Source organism: Pleurodeles waltl, chromosome 2_1, assembly GCF_031143425.1.
Source record: "Pleurodeles waltl isolate 20211129_DDA chromosome 2_1, aPleWal1.hap1.20221129, whole genome shotgun sequence".
Taxonomy (NCBI): domain Eukaryota; kingdom Metazoa; phylum Chordata; class Amphibia; order Caudata; family Salamandridae; genus Pleurodeles; species Pleurodeles waltl.
In genome coordinates, this window is record NC_090438.1 from 769,309,210 (window position 1) to 769,322,947 (window position 13,738).

Sequence of the window (13,738 nt, forward strand, 5' to 3'; positions counted from 1 at the left end):
CAATGAGGGTGAGACAGTCCCAATTGCATACAAGTCACATTTCTACTCAGCAGCAGAACAACGCTTTGCTGCCACTGAGAAAATTCCCACTGCTGTACAGATGGCTGTCATTAAAGAAAGACCTCTAGCCCAGGGCAAATGCATTATTGTCGTTTCTCCCATTCCAGCCTGTGAGGCTGTCACCAAAGCCAGTGTTCCAAACGCTAAAGCATTACATCCACGTTGGATGCAATGGGCCATGTCTTTGACAGCCACTGATGTAGACTACATTTTTTACCCAAAATTACAAACTGAAGAATTCTTGCAATATGAACTAGAATACCCAGCTCCTGCAAATACATTGCCTGTTGATCAGTATCAAAGAGTCATGTACACGATGGCTCAGCGCAACCTGCAATTGGCACAAAGCATCAATACTCCGCTGCCTGCGCTGTCGTAAGTGGCTACATGGAGGATAATACATTTTGTCCCCGACATACATACACACAAACCCTAAGGAATTGCACAGCACATCTAGCAGAGCTAAAGGCTCTGGTGATGGCACTGGAACATTCGAATCCTGTACAGCTCATGCTGATTGTTTGTGATTCGTACTACTGTGTCTATTCCTTCCACGAATACCTGCATTACTGGTGTCAGAATGGGTTTAGAGATTCTAAAGGCAACACCATTAAACACAGACTTCTGTGGGGGAAAGTAGCAGATTTGAAGGAAACGCTACTAAATGTCCATGTTGTACATACACTTGTACACCAGCACGTTAGAATACATGTTGCTGGGAATACACTGGCTGCTGAAGTATATAATGAAATTTGGAAGCTTTCCCAACAAGAAGCCGCTGCCCGGTTTAGGCAAATAGACCAAGAACTTACAGAAGACATTAGCTGTTGTGGATAATGGGATTAATACCCTGTCCGACCGGATATTCACTTTAAATAACATCGTCTCTTCTGCTATAGACATCATACAAACAGATATGTCTTCCTTGCACCATGGACAGAATCAACTAAGGTCCATTATGCAGTTGGGTTGGACACTTCAAACACTGAAGGCAGATTGCGTTCCCTGGCAATATGTCAGTACAAGGGAAATATTTTCTACTTTTAATTTAACACGACAACAACTACTAATGGCTAAAAAAGAAACAACTTATGTCATGCTAAACATCAAAAAGTTAGAAAAGTTGCCTTTTACTGTGGCTGAAATACCATCTGCTGAGTGGTTAATACACTGGGTCATTAATGTGCCTATTTCCACATTACAATTTACGTCCTGTTTAAAACACCTTCCGGTAGGCAGATATGAAAAGCTGGGAGATAGTTACATCCATGAGGTGTGGGAGCTGCCCATCTCGTACAAATGTCTCAGTGGCATGAAAGAGGTCTTTCGTAGCGGTAGTGAATGCAAGACTTCTGTCAGCCATTTGATGGTTTGTAAACAGCTGTCCCTGCACGGGGTGTGTAATTCGTTGGCAGCAAATTTGGCTTTTTATCTGAAGGGAGTTCCAGTCCCCTTGATTAGACCTACGTTCCAGGTGCTTTCAAACGGCAGCTATGTTCTCCTCAATGGTGAAGACTGATGTGGGATGCGGGCCCAGAATAGTTTATGTTGTTTCGGTCTTACTTTTTCCTCACACTAGATTAAAAGAGGTAGCTGATATTTGGCCCCATATTGCTACTTCAAATGTGAATTTTTATAAGTTGAGCAGACTCTAAGCTTCACTGTTTCAAAAATATGTGGCTCTCACATCTGCACGCGAGACCTACCCAATTCAGGTGGCAAGGTCGTCAGCAGAGATACAGTCCCTTTTAAGTACCAACTTTCCGAGACACTTCGGTGAACTTGTGGGACAAATATTTAATGCATCCAGTACTACTGGAATCGCAAATTTCTTTAAGGCTGTTGGTTCTGGTTTGGTTCACACCTTCTCCTCCATATTCGGTTTAATACCATCAGCCGTCCACTCAATATTCTCTAGTATTTTCGGGGGATTTCCAATAACTTTGGCTATAATAGTTGGCATTATGCTGTTGCTACTTTTCATGCGCAATGGCTGTCCGCCACAACAAGGAGGAATTAAAGCACTCCCACCAGCGCATTTGTGTCGTGAATGCACAATGCAGTAATTTGGAGCAACACTCCTGCAGGAATTGGAGTGTGACTTGTCTCTGTCATTTAGACCGTTTTTTCATTGTGCGCAGCCCATGTTTCGGAGCCTTTGGTGCTCTTTCAAACATGCACTGGAAGTTTGTCTTCCTACGCAGCACTTGCTTTCATTGGATGCTGATCTGTTGATGGTCTCGCTGAGGGTTAATTACCGGATATGCACATTGAGGGTGCATTTGTTACGGGAAGCTGCTTATGAGCTGCCCTTCCTGGAGGATGTGGCTCTTAACGTATCATTGGGCACACCACAGAACGCTGCTGCCTTGGTTGAGGCTTGACTACTCCCTAATCCTTCTTGGCGATGCCTTCCCAACTTTAACATCTGCCGAAGTGGAAGATTTCCTGTCCTCCATTGTCCCGGATTCAATTGGCAATTTAAAAAATGACTCTGACTCTTGAAATTCGTCCCTTTTTGCGCCACATGTTAACATTTTAAATTGTCATTTTATATGCTCATGTGTCCTTTTAACTTGCCAGAACTGGCATTTTTTTTTACATACATTTTAGGTTGAGTCTTAGTAGCTTTTATGTATATTTAGGTTTTGAACCACCTTCAACTGACAAGGGGAGGGTGTTGTGTAGCTATTTTAGTTATAGCTTCAAGCACTTTATTTTAGCATAATAGTCCTGCCGCTGTGCACTTTAACCTAGATATATTTTATTCAACTTTGTTTTATTATTCTTATAATAGCCACTTTTGTGGTCTTATTTTATTTCTCTCTATCTAGCTGTTTTTGCCTAGGCCAGCACTACGTTCTTAAACAAGACATTCTTGCTCACTCTGTGCTTCTTTCAAGGCTGCAGTAAGATAGGCTGCCAGTGAATGTAGTACAAGTTTTGTCGCTGACATTCATAGAAAAACACACATCCTTACGTAGGGACATTTTCTCAGAACATCAGCTGTTTTATTATAAAAACACTTCCCTGTCCTTTACATGTTAGAGGGAGACTCCAGCCAGAGAACCACGACTGTATGCTGATTGTTGAATGCTTTGCTACAACTGCCTATGCAGACTTCAGGCCTTTGCTCAGGTATGGGGGATGATGTCGTCCCAGGGGAACCTGAAGGGCAGAATTAGAGTTTAACACGCTGTGCTCTATTAAAGCCTAGGTAGGAATTAGCCTATTGACTTTAGTGACAATATGGTAGCGTTATTTCTATACTTTACTCTCCTTGTCACAATTTTAATCTTGTCATGCTGTATCGTCCTGGTTATTGCAGCCCATGCTTTGCTAAGACACAGTCGCTTCATTAAAATCTTATTGAAACATATACTGCCTCTGTTTGTCATTGTGTACGTGAGACTTATGTAACTGAGAGAAACGGATGAGACCTGAGTGACCGCGGTTTCCCTGAGAAATCAATTATGTCATGCGCTTGGCTGCCCAGTCATCACTGCCTTTGGGTAGAGATGAGGCACTGCTAGTTAGCCGGAGCAAAACCCAGATTGAGGCGACAGGTGTCACCTGTAGTGGGTTAGACTCAGTCTCCCACACCTCAGGTGAGTCTGCCGCTGAAAATCCAGTAGTCTCATTAGAATAATGAGAGCCTATGTGACAACTTGTGTGGGAGGCCTAATGCCTCAGACAGGAAACGGCCCAAAATGCTCCATGGACACATCATATTTCTCCACTGAAAACTGACCCTTCATTTGCAAAGTGCGTAGCTGTGGATTTTAGGCCCCAGCTCAGTAAGCACGTAGAGAACCTCGCAAACCTAGATATTTTTGAAAACTGGACACCTAGTGGAATCCAGGATTATATGACTTGTGTGGCTCTCACCAAGTTCTGTTACCCAGAATCCCTTGCAAACCTCAAACTTTGTCTAAAAAGCACATTTTCCATACATTTCTGTGATGAAAAGTTGTGGAATCAGAGGGAGCCACAAAAGTGCTTCCACCCAGCACTCCCCCAAGTCTCCCGATAAAAATGGCACCTCACTTGTGTAGGTAGGCCTAGTGGCCATGACAGGAAACGGCCCAAAACGCAACATGAGCACATCACATTTCTCCACTGAAAACTGACTCTTTTTTGCAATGTGCCTAGCTGTGAATTTTGGGCCGTAGCTCAGCTGGCACCTAGGGAAACTTAGTAAACCTGTAAAAATAATTAAAATAGACACCGAGGGGTATCCACAGCGGGCTAGCTTGCCTGGCTCCCACCAGGTGTTTTTATCCTGAATCCCTTGCAAACTTAAAACTTTTACTAGAAAAACACATTTTCCTCACATTTCTGTGATGGAAAGTTCTGGAATCTGCAGGAAGCCACAAACTTCCTTACCACTCAGCATTCCCCCCAGGGCTCCCGATCAAAATGGTACCTAATTTGTGTGGTTAGGCCTAGTGCTTGCTTCAGGAAATGTCCAAAAACGCAGGTATCCCCTTAAAAAAACAGGGCATTTTGTGATAGATAGGCGTTTTTTGGCCCCAGGCTCGGAGGAGATCATGGGAAAACTACAAATCCCAGACATTTCTGAAAACTAGACACCTGTGGGAGTCCAGGGAGAGGTGCCTTGCTTTGATACCCCAAAGTTTTCTTAACCAGAATACCCTGCAAACCTCACAATTTAGTTAAAAGTCAAACTTTCGTCACATTTCTGTATGGAAAAGTTGTGGGATCACTGCATCGCCACAAATTTCCTACCACTGTTTTCATCAATCTCCCGATAAAAATGATAACTCACTTGTTTGGGTGGACCAAGTGCCTGCGACAGGGAAAGGCCACTTTGGTCCCCTCTCAGTTTTACATTTTATACATTTTTAGGCTGACTCTGCTTTGGGCACCCAGGCAAAAGAGGTATAATTTTCATTGACAAGCCCATTCTGGGCAGCCCCACCACTACTCCCTGATGCCTAGTGGGCTTTCTGCCCCACACCCCTCCCCTGGGGAGCAGATCCAGGGCTATTGCTCCTATCTGCCCGGGGGCAGGAGGGAAAGGAGAAGGAGGGTGTTTGCACAAAAGACTGTTCATTTTTTTAGATGGGTGGGGGCATTGCCAAGCCCATTCTGGGCAGCTCCCACCCCTACTATAGCTATAAAAATAAAAAAAAACATCTACCTGGGGTCTAGTGGGCTTTCTGCCCCACAGGAGGGTAGAAAGACTAATTTGGCTGAAAAAAAGTTGAGGGGTGGGGGAGCAAAAGCCCATGCCCAATGGGCTTCTCCCCTCTCCCTGATGTCCAGTGGGTGGATCTCTGCTTGTGGATCACTCTCCTGCAGCGATCCCCCCAAGCAGAGATCCACTAGGGAATGGTACCATTGGAAAGAGAAATTCTCACCTTTCCATTGATACCTCTCTCACCTGCCTCAGTGCTTGTAGGGCAGAAATAACCCCTTGAACACCGAGGCAAAGAAAATGAAATGAGCGGCTTGCCTCATTTCACTTTCCTTTTCGTTGCAATGACCTCAGCACGCTGTGTGCGTTGCTCGTCATTTCAGTGAAAACCAAGGCTGTTTTTAGAAAAACAAAATACCACAGTAGCAAACAGCAGAGGGATTTGGTGGTCGTGTGATGACGATGGAACGGTTCCGTCCTCAGCACAAAAGCGCCTGGGCTGAGGACAGAATGGTTCAGTCCTCATCACCTAAGGGGTTAATGTTTTATCCTGGCAAAGATTGTGGTTACTATGTGAAGTGGCTACTTACCCCACTAACTAGTACCACCCAGTTACTTACAGTCCCCATTTAACTCTTGTCTATTATTAGTCCTTCCTTTCTTCTCTAGGATACAGGAATGTCTAGTCTTCAGACGACTAATTACATCTCTCCTCTAACAAGCTTTTCAAACTCTTCCAGTTTGGTTGCCATGCCCTTTATTCAACAGAAACAGAACTGTTCCATTTCAGCACCCAGGTCCTTGCCTCCACAGACTACATTCTCCTTGGCCACTTGAACTTTCACCTCAAGAACACCAACAACAGCAACTCCGCTGCTCTGATCGACAACCGCTCCAACCTCAGTCTTAAACAACTGGTCACAACGCCCGCCCACTCCGCCGGCCACACACTCGACCCAGGCTTCTCCACCAGCAGCCATGTCACCTTCAGCCACAGCGCCGAACTCCACTGGACCAACCCCGCTGCGTCCACTTCTCCTTACAGAAACCCATCACTCATCACCACCCACAACAGATCCCCCGCGGAAGCTGGAACAGGATCTCGGCAGACCAACTGATCTCCATCCTCGCCCGGGCCCCGCCACCCAGCACCTCCGATCCCAACACAACCGCCCTCAACCTCAGACACTGGTTAGACGACTGCACCAACACCCTCACCCAGCTCAGGAAATCCTCCAACAACCGCACCAGCACCAAGGCCATCTGGTTCAGCGCTGATCTTCAGACCTCCAAACGGGAATGCCGGAAAATCGAGAAGTGGCGTCACAAACCAACAGAGAGCAACCACGCAGCCCACAAGACAGCCATCCGCAAGCACCACCAGCTCATCCAGACCACCAAAAGATACTTCTACAAAGATTGCATCAACAGCAACGCCCACAACAGCAAAGAGCTCTTCAGCATTGCCAAAGAACTCTCCAACCCCAGGTCATGCTCCATCGACCTCCCCTCCATCGTAAGACCTCCGCGACTCCCTTGCCACCTTCTTCCATCGCAAGATCACGGAAATCCACGACAGCTTCAACTACTCGCACCCCACGACCACTACCAACCCCAACGCACCTATCCACACCAACCTCTTGCTCTCCTGGACCCACACCAATGACGAGGACACATCTAAGCTCATGAGCACCATCCACTCCGGATCTCCCTCCGCCCCCTGCCCCCAGCATGTCTTCAATACAACAAGCCCCATCATCGCCCTCCAACCACGCATGATCATCAACAGCTCCTTCGAGAGCTGGAAGCACACTGAAGTCAACGCCCTGCTGAAGAAACCCAAAGCTGACCCCAAAGACCTCAAGAATTACTGACCCATCTCTCTCCTTCCCTTCCCGGCGAAGGTCATCGTCAACGGCCAACTGACACGCCTCCTAGAGGACAACAACACACTGGACATCTCCCAATCCGGATTCCGTAGGAACCACAGCACCAAGACCGCCTTCCTCGCCACAACCGACGACATCAGGTCCATGCTCAACAAAGGCGAAACCGCAGCCCTCATCCTCTTGACCTCTCGTCGCCTTTGACACTGTCTGCACTCACCTCTACAATGCCGGGATCCGCCACAAGGCCCTGGACTGGATCAGATCCTTTCTCTCCGGCAAAACTCAGAGAGTCCGCCTTCCTCCCTTCCTGTCGGAAGCCACCAAGACTATCTGCGGCGTTCCCCAAGGATCTTACCTCAGCCCAACTCTTTTTACCATCTACATGGCACCGCTCGCCAACATCGTCCGAATCCACAACCTCAACATCGTCTCCTACGCTGATGACACCCAGCTGATCCTCTCACTCATCAAAGACCACACCACCACCAAAACTAATTTCCATGACCGACTACATGCCATCACCAACTGGATAGAGAAGAGCTGCCTCAAACTTAACTCGCACAAGACAGAGATCCTCATCCTCAGCTCCAACCGCTCAGCATAGGATGACTCCTGGTGGCCAGCCACCCTAGAAACCGCACCTACAGCCACCACCCACGCACGCAATCTAGGCTTCATCCTGGACTCATCGCTCACCATGACCCATCAAGTCAACGTCGTTTCTTCTTCCTGCTACAACACCCTCTGCATGCTCTGCAAGATCTTCAGATGGATCCCCATCGAAACAAGAAGGACTGTCACCCACGCCCTAATCAGAAGCAGACTGGACTACGGCAACGCGATCTATGCAGGAACCACAGCCAAGCTCCAGAAGAAACTTCAACGTATCCAGAATGCCTCTGCACGCCTCATCCTTAACATCCCACGCCGCAACCACATCTCAGCCGACCTCAGAGACCTACACTGGCTTCCAGTCACGCAGAGCATCACCATCAAACTCCTCACCCATGCCCACAAAGCTCTTAACAACACGGGCCCTGCCTACCTCAACAAACGACTCACCTTCCACGCTCCCACCCGCCAACTCCGCTCCGCCAAGGTTGCCCTCGCCGCCGTCCCTTGCATCCATCGAACTACAGCCGGCGGCAGATCCTTTTCCCACCTCGCCGCCAAGACCTGGAACACCCGCCCACCAACGACCCAGGACCTCCTGACCTTCAGGAAACGCCTCAAGACCTGGCTGTTTGAGCAGTAGCAGAGCCTTCCCACCCCTCACCCCTCACTAAGCGCCTTGAAACCCTAGCAGGTGGGTAGCACGCTTTACAAATGTTTGATTGCTTGATTGATTGATTCATACATTTCTGACTCACCACAATTCAGGACTGGATTGCTATCCGGTTCTTCGAACTGAATTCTTCCTGACCACAGGGACTCTAATGTTCATCTTCTGCTTCCATCACCTCTCACACTTCTATTCACTTCCCTCTTGATGGTCTAACCTCTGACTCTCAAGAAATGTAGGTGTACTTTATAATTCAACCATTCAGTGCATACGTAGATGTTTCCTGCTACTACCACCACAGCAGCACGATACCAAGTAATGAACATGCCTCCCATTCCAAACCACTAAGATGCCAATACATTTTCTAGAACTTACCAATTATACTATTGCAACAGCCTGCTGGTTGGTTTCCTTCAATATTCCTCCTTTCCCATTGGACAAGGTGCCTAATTTCAAAACAAGGACTCTATTCAACCGACCCTAGGCGGGGGCGTAACAAAGGTCCCCGCAGCCCCTGTGGATTGGGGGTGCCCCCGAGCACCAAGGGACACCTCCCCCTCGGCACACCACCTTGGCCAGAGAGCTCCTGAGGGTCCCTCCATGTTCTTAGTGGGGGGGGGGGCATCAAATGTTGGTACGCCACTGGCGCTAGACTAACATCCACACTTACAAAGCTGGGTGGGTCTGAACTAAAAAAAAGCTTGCTACCAGCGTTTGACAACTGTGATCAAAGTGGTTCTTGGTTTTGCCCCACACTGTCAAAATATTAATACCTGTAACACACCCTCCCAGAATCTGCAATCCGCATAGAAGAACTTGCAGGTCACACCTAAACCACTTTGGGCAACATGCAGATTCCTGTCTATCTGCATCCCTGGAGCACACTGCCTCCTGATATCCAAGCCTATCCCAAACTAAAACAAGTCTAAAGAACCATCTCGAAGTGCAGGGCAAAAGAATTCATAAAGACACACAGCATATCCGAACTCTACAGTTGTCTAGCATGAAGGGATACTATTTAATTTGCGTACATGTTGTATGTGCTTTGCAGTTCTATCTTCACAAATGATGATCTTTACACAATGCCTTAATCACTTACTCTGGTTTGTGTTCCCCACTCTAACTGCATCGTATGCGGCGTACTGCATCTGTGTTTATATAGGGCATCTCTACTCAAAATCTCAAGCTGCTCATGTCAGTTGAAGTGCATGGCAATATGATAACACCGTCGCAAAAACATGAAATCATAGGATTAATAACGTTTTATCACCATTGTGGATGCATCAACCTTCATTGGAAGGTTTTTAAATTGGTCTCTGCTACAAAGAGAAAGAAACATTAACCACCAGTAAGCAGAAAAAAGTTTTTAAAAAAATCTGCAAAAAAGAAAAAAAAAACTACCAAAAACATGTGGAATTATTTTCTTGGTGGCAAGTCAAACAAACCGATAGGAAGGGTTTTTAATATTACAGGGTTTTCTAGTTACAAATGAATTGTCATTTAGGCTTAATTTATGGCCCTGCCATCATAAAGTTGAAAGATTCAATGAGAGTCTACTGCAAACAGTGTGGAAGGAAGGGCGACTGGAACATAAATGTGGCTTCAGATTACTTCTGAATCATTAAAAGATTCCGCCTTTTCAGTTCTCTAGCTCTCTTAAAAGCATTCCCACAAGGCTTTCACGTTCCTAGGAGGTCTTTTTGCAATGCTTAAACAAATATTGATCTTTTACTGCGGTATGATTCAGAGGGGAGAAGCGGGTTCTTATCTACATGTTTACAGCAGGGTGGGCCCTTTAACCTGAGCAGCTCAGTGCACAAAAGAATGCATTGCTTTGTGCAGGTTTATGGGTGCTTTAAACGGGGTACTTTCTAACCTTAAAACAAGACGAAAAGGCAGAACAATCACGATCAAACTGGGATTTCAAAATGTGTTTCCACAAGCCCTATAGATCACAAGTACTGTCCCCAGGTTCGTTCAAAGGCAGGTTATTGCTCAGAATTGCATCTCAGCCAACTATAGGATTAAAGAAGACTGTTTTCCGATTAGCTATTACAGTGAATGGCCACTAGGGAGAAGCAAATAACAGGAGCGGAGACCATCCCCATACAGCTCCTTCCAGTCAGCTGGTAGATGGGGGTCACTCCTCGGGGCGGCCAATTTACAGGTTCACCTGATGGCAGATAGGTACAGGCGCCCCACAAGAATGAGAATCAGGCTCACCCGTGTCAATTTCTAAAGGCAAAACACCTTGGCCGGTATTTAATTCCACTGTTACTGGTCAGCACCAGAGAGGCGTTTTTTTAGTCTCCGTGTATCACCGCATCCCCATGCAAGCCTTTCCAGTCAGTTGGACCATGGCTTTCTGCTGATGGATAGGTTCACTCCTCCTGCTGTCCACTCCCCCTCCTCGCAGGTAGCTAAGTTTTCCTTCTCTCCACAGGGCGAACAGATAGGTGGTTTCAAAGACATTCACTGAAGTTGCTCCTCAAAGGAGGGGAGCAGCTACCATGTCTCCATTCCTGGATCTTCGGAATATTCTCTACAAAGGAAACTGTAAAGGATGTCATATGGAGACCACTACTGTATCAAGGCAGAGGTGGAGAAGAGGTTGGACCTCAGAGCAATTGAGCACTCCTCTGTAGTCCATGGAACAGTCCTAAGTAGCAGTCAACAGATCTTTGCTTTTGCATGGACTGTCAGGCCCTCAATGTAGGGTGACCAGATTTTGAAAGAAAAAAACCGGGACAGGTTAGAAATAAAAGTAGGACTAAAGCCTTGAGTCTCACTTTTATATCTGGCCTGATCTGTCCTGTAAAAGAGAGTGTGTGTCTGTGTATGTGTATGTGTACACAGACCACACACACACGAGCAGGCAGCGGAAGTATTCAAGATTCTAGAGGTACATGTGAAAGCAGAGCATACCTTTCACTTCTGATGCGCAGGTTGACTGGATCTTTGTCCCGAAAACCAGAACATTTATTTCAAATTAACAAAAGCTTTCACAGGTTGACCTGACCTTTGCCCCAAAAACCGGGACATTTATGTAAAAGGAACAAAAGTGTTGGGATGCTCCTCTGAAAACCGGGACTGTCCAGGGAAATCGGGTACATCTGGTCACCCTACCTCAATGCCATTAAGAAGACTGGTACTAGCCTATTACCCTGCTGATGAAAAGATTAGGAGCAGCCAAGCACCTCAGTACTTTAGATTGGAAAAGCGGCTACTTGCAGAATGACCTGGCAGCTTGTGCCAAGTGGAATACTGCATTCTCTACCCTAGAGAGTCTCGATCAGAGTTGTCCGGTCCTGAGGATTTCTCTATGGCCAATTCGGATGACATTGCAGTCTTCAGTAGCTCATGGGATGATAAGCATGAGGCACATACAGCATGTGCTGGGGAGACGGGGTGAGGGACTGACCATCAAAGCTACAAAATGCCAGGGAATTCAGTCTTCTGTGATCTACGGTGGCCATCAGGTCACAAATGGGAAGATTCTCCATTTAAAGGTGAAATCACAGGCAGTACTGGATTGGGGAGTTCCCATGACTTGGATGAGAGCATTTGTAGGCCTCACTAGGGACAACAGAAACTTTGTGACCAACTATTGGGACAAATCTGCCCCTTTCACAACCCTGACCTCGGGAAGCAACAAACAGCCCAGAAACGTGTCTTAGACTGAAGAGTGTCAGAGGCCTTTGATGACCTGAAGGCAGCATTATCCACTGCACCTGTTCACAAGACACCTGACTATGGACAATTCATTGTGCAGACCAATGCTTCCGACAACAGAGTTGAGGCGTTCCTCACCCAGCTGATCATGAAGGACAGAGAGAATCTGGTTAACTTAAATTGCAGTTTGCAGCCTAGAGCATAAACATGGGCTAAAATTAAAGAAAGAATGATTTGCCTTAATGTGGGCCCTTTGCAGGTTCAGGTCTTTCTTATTTGGCACTAGTTTGAGCCACAGGAAAACAAACCCCTCAACTGATGGCTATGAAAGGAGAGAACCACAGGCTGTTCAAGTGGTCAATCTCTCTGTACAGATATTGGTCTGTTTCTGAATTATAGTGCAGGTGCAAGTGCAGTGGTGTCATCTGCAAGCGGCGCCCTGTTTAAGGGACCTGAGGGACTTCCTTGTTGTGATTGCAGAGGCGCAAATTTAGCACCAGTGCAATCCATATACTACAAGTGGTGAGTAGGTCTCTGCGGACCTTTGGCCGAAGTGCACTTTTTTGTAATACAGCATCATATTCCTAACTCTTTACACTGGTCATACACGAACTATATCAACTTGAAGAATTGGCCTTTTCCTTGCATTATTACACATATAAAGAGCCTTGGAAAAGGGCCCCTATTCCAGCCTCACTGTGTTGGACCTGGCTGGGTCCTCAGTACACAATGGTCCATGTTCTGAGTTGTGGGGTACACTCAAATTGAAGAGCAAATGGGCGTTTGTGCGGGGAGCAGAATTGCAAGAAACGAATAAAATGTCACACCCTGTCTTTCTGTACTGACACATGTTGCCATTAAAAACTTGGCAAAATTTATCAGAAGAAATGGCCAGCAAAAGTGAAATGTGTGCAATTCAGTGCTGTAAACACCTTTTACGCAAGACATTATTCGCATATGCAAGACAGCATGGCTGCAATCTTTACACTTACTCTATTCAATAATTTACTTTTTACAGTGTTATGAATGAATGTACTTTTCGGATGTAAAGTAATCCTCCATGGATTCCAATGGAACCACTTCTTGGAAGGCGGGATTATACAGCAGGTAGCCAATATCATGAGGCGAGAGATTAATGCTCCTCTGGGCGGAGCCAAAGTCCAATCTATGTATATTTAAAGAACTGGCAACAACATACCTGGCAGACACCTGCGCTGAAGAATTCAACCACAAGGTTCTCTAGACAGACAAACTGCACAAACAATTCTGAATACTGGATCTGTATGTTTTAACCATGTGCCTAGGTACCACAGAACGAAAGTAGTGAAGGCCCATATGACACATTTTTAGTTTTGACTGTCACAGGACTGACGATATACAGCCTCACTGTAATCAGAGGACCAGCTACAAACAACCTCGGAGGGACAAACCTAGGAACACATTAGGGAATACCTGAATACAGTGGGCTGTTGCTGGATCCTTTGCACTGCCTTCCACCCCGGCATACTTAAGAGTACACCAATGAAGAGAAGCCCGTGCTGCTGGAATCAACTAGCAGCAGCTCGAACTTAATTTCTTAAATGAGATGTCTCCTACTTTTTATAGCAAGTCAAATCAAAAGGTGGCTAGAGAAAATGTTGGCGCATGTAGACCACAGTTAGTTAAAAAGTCCGA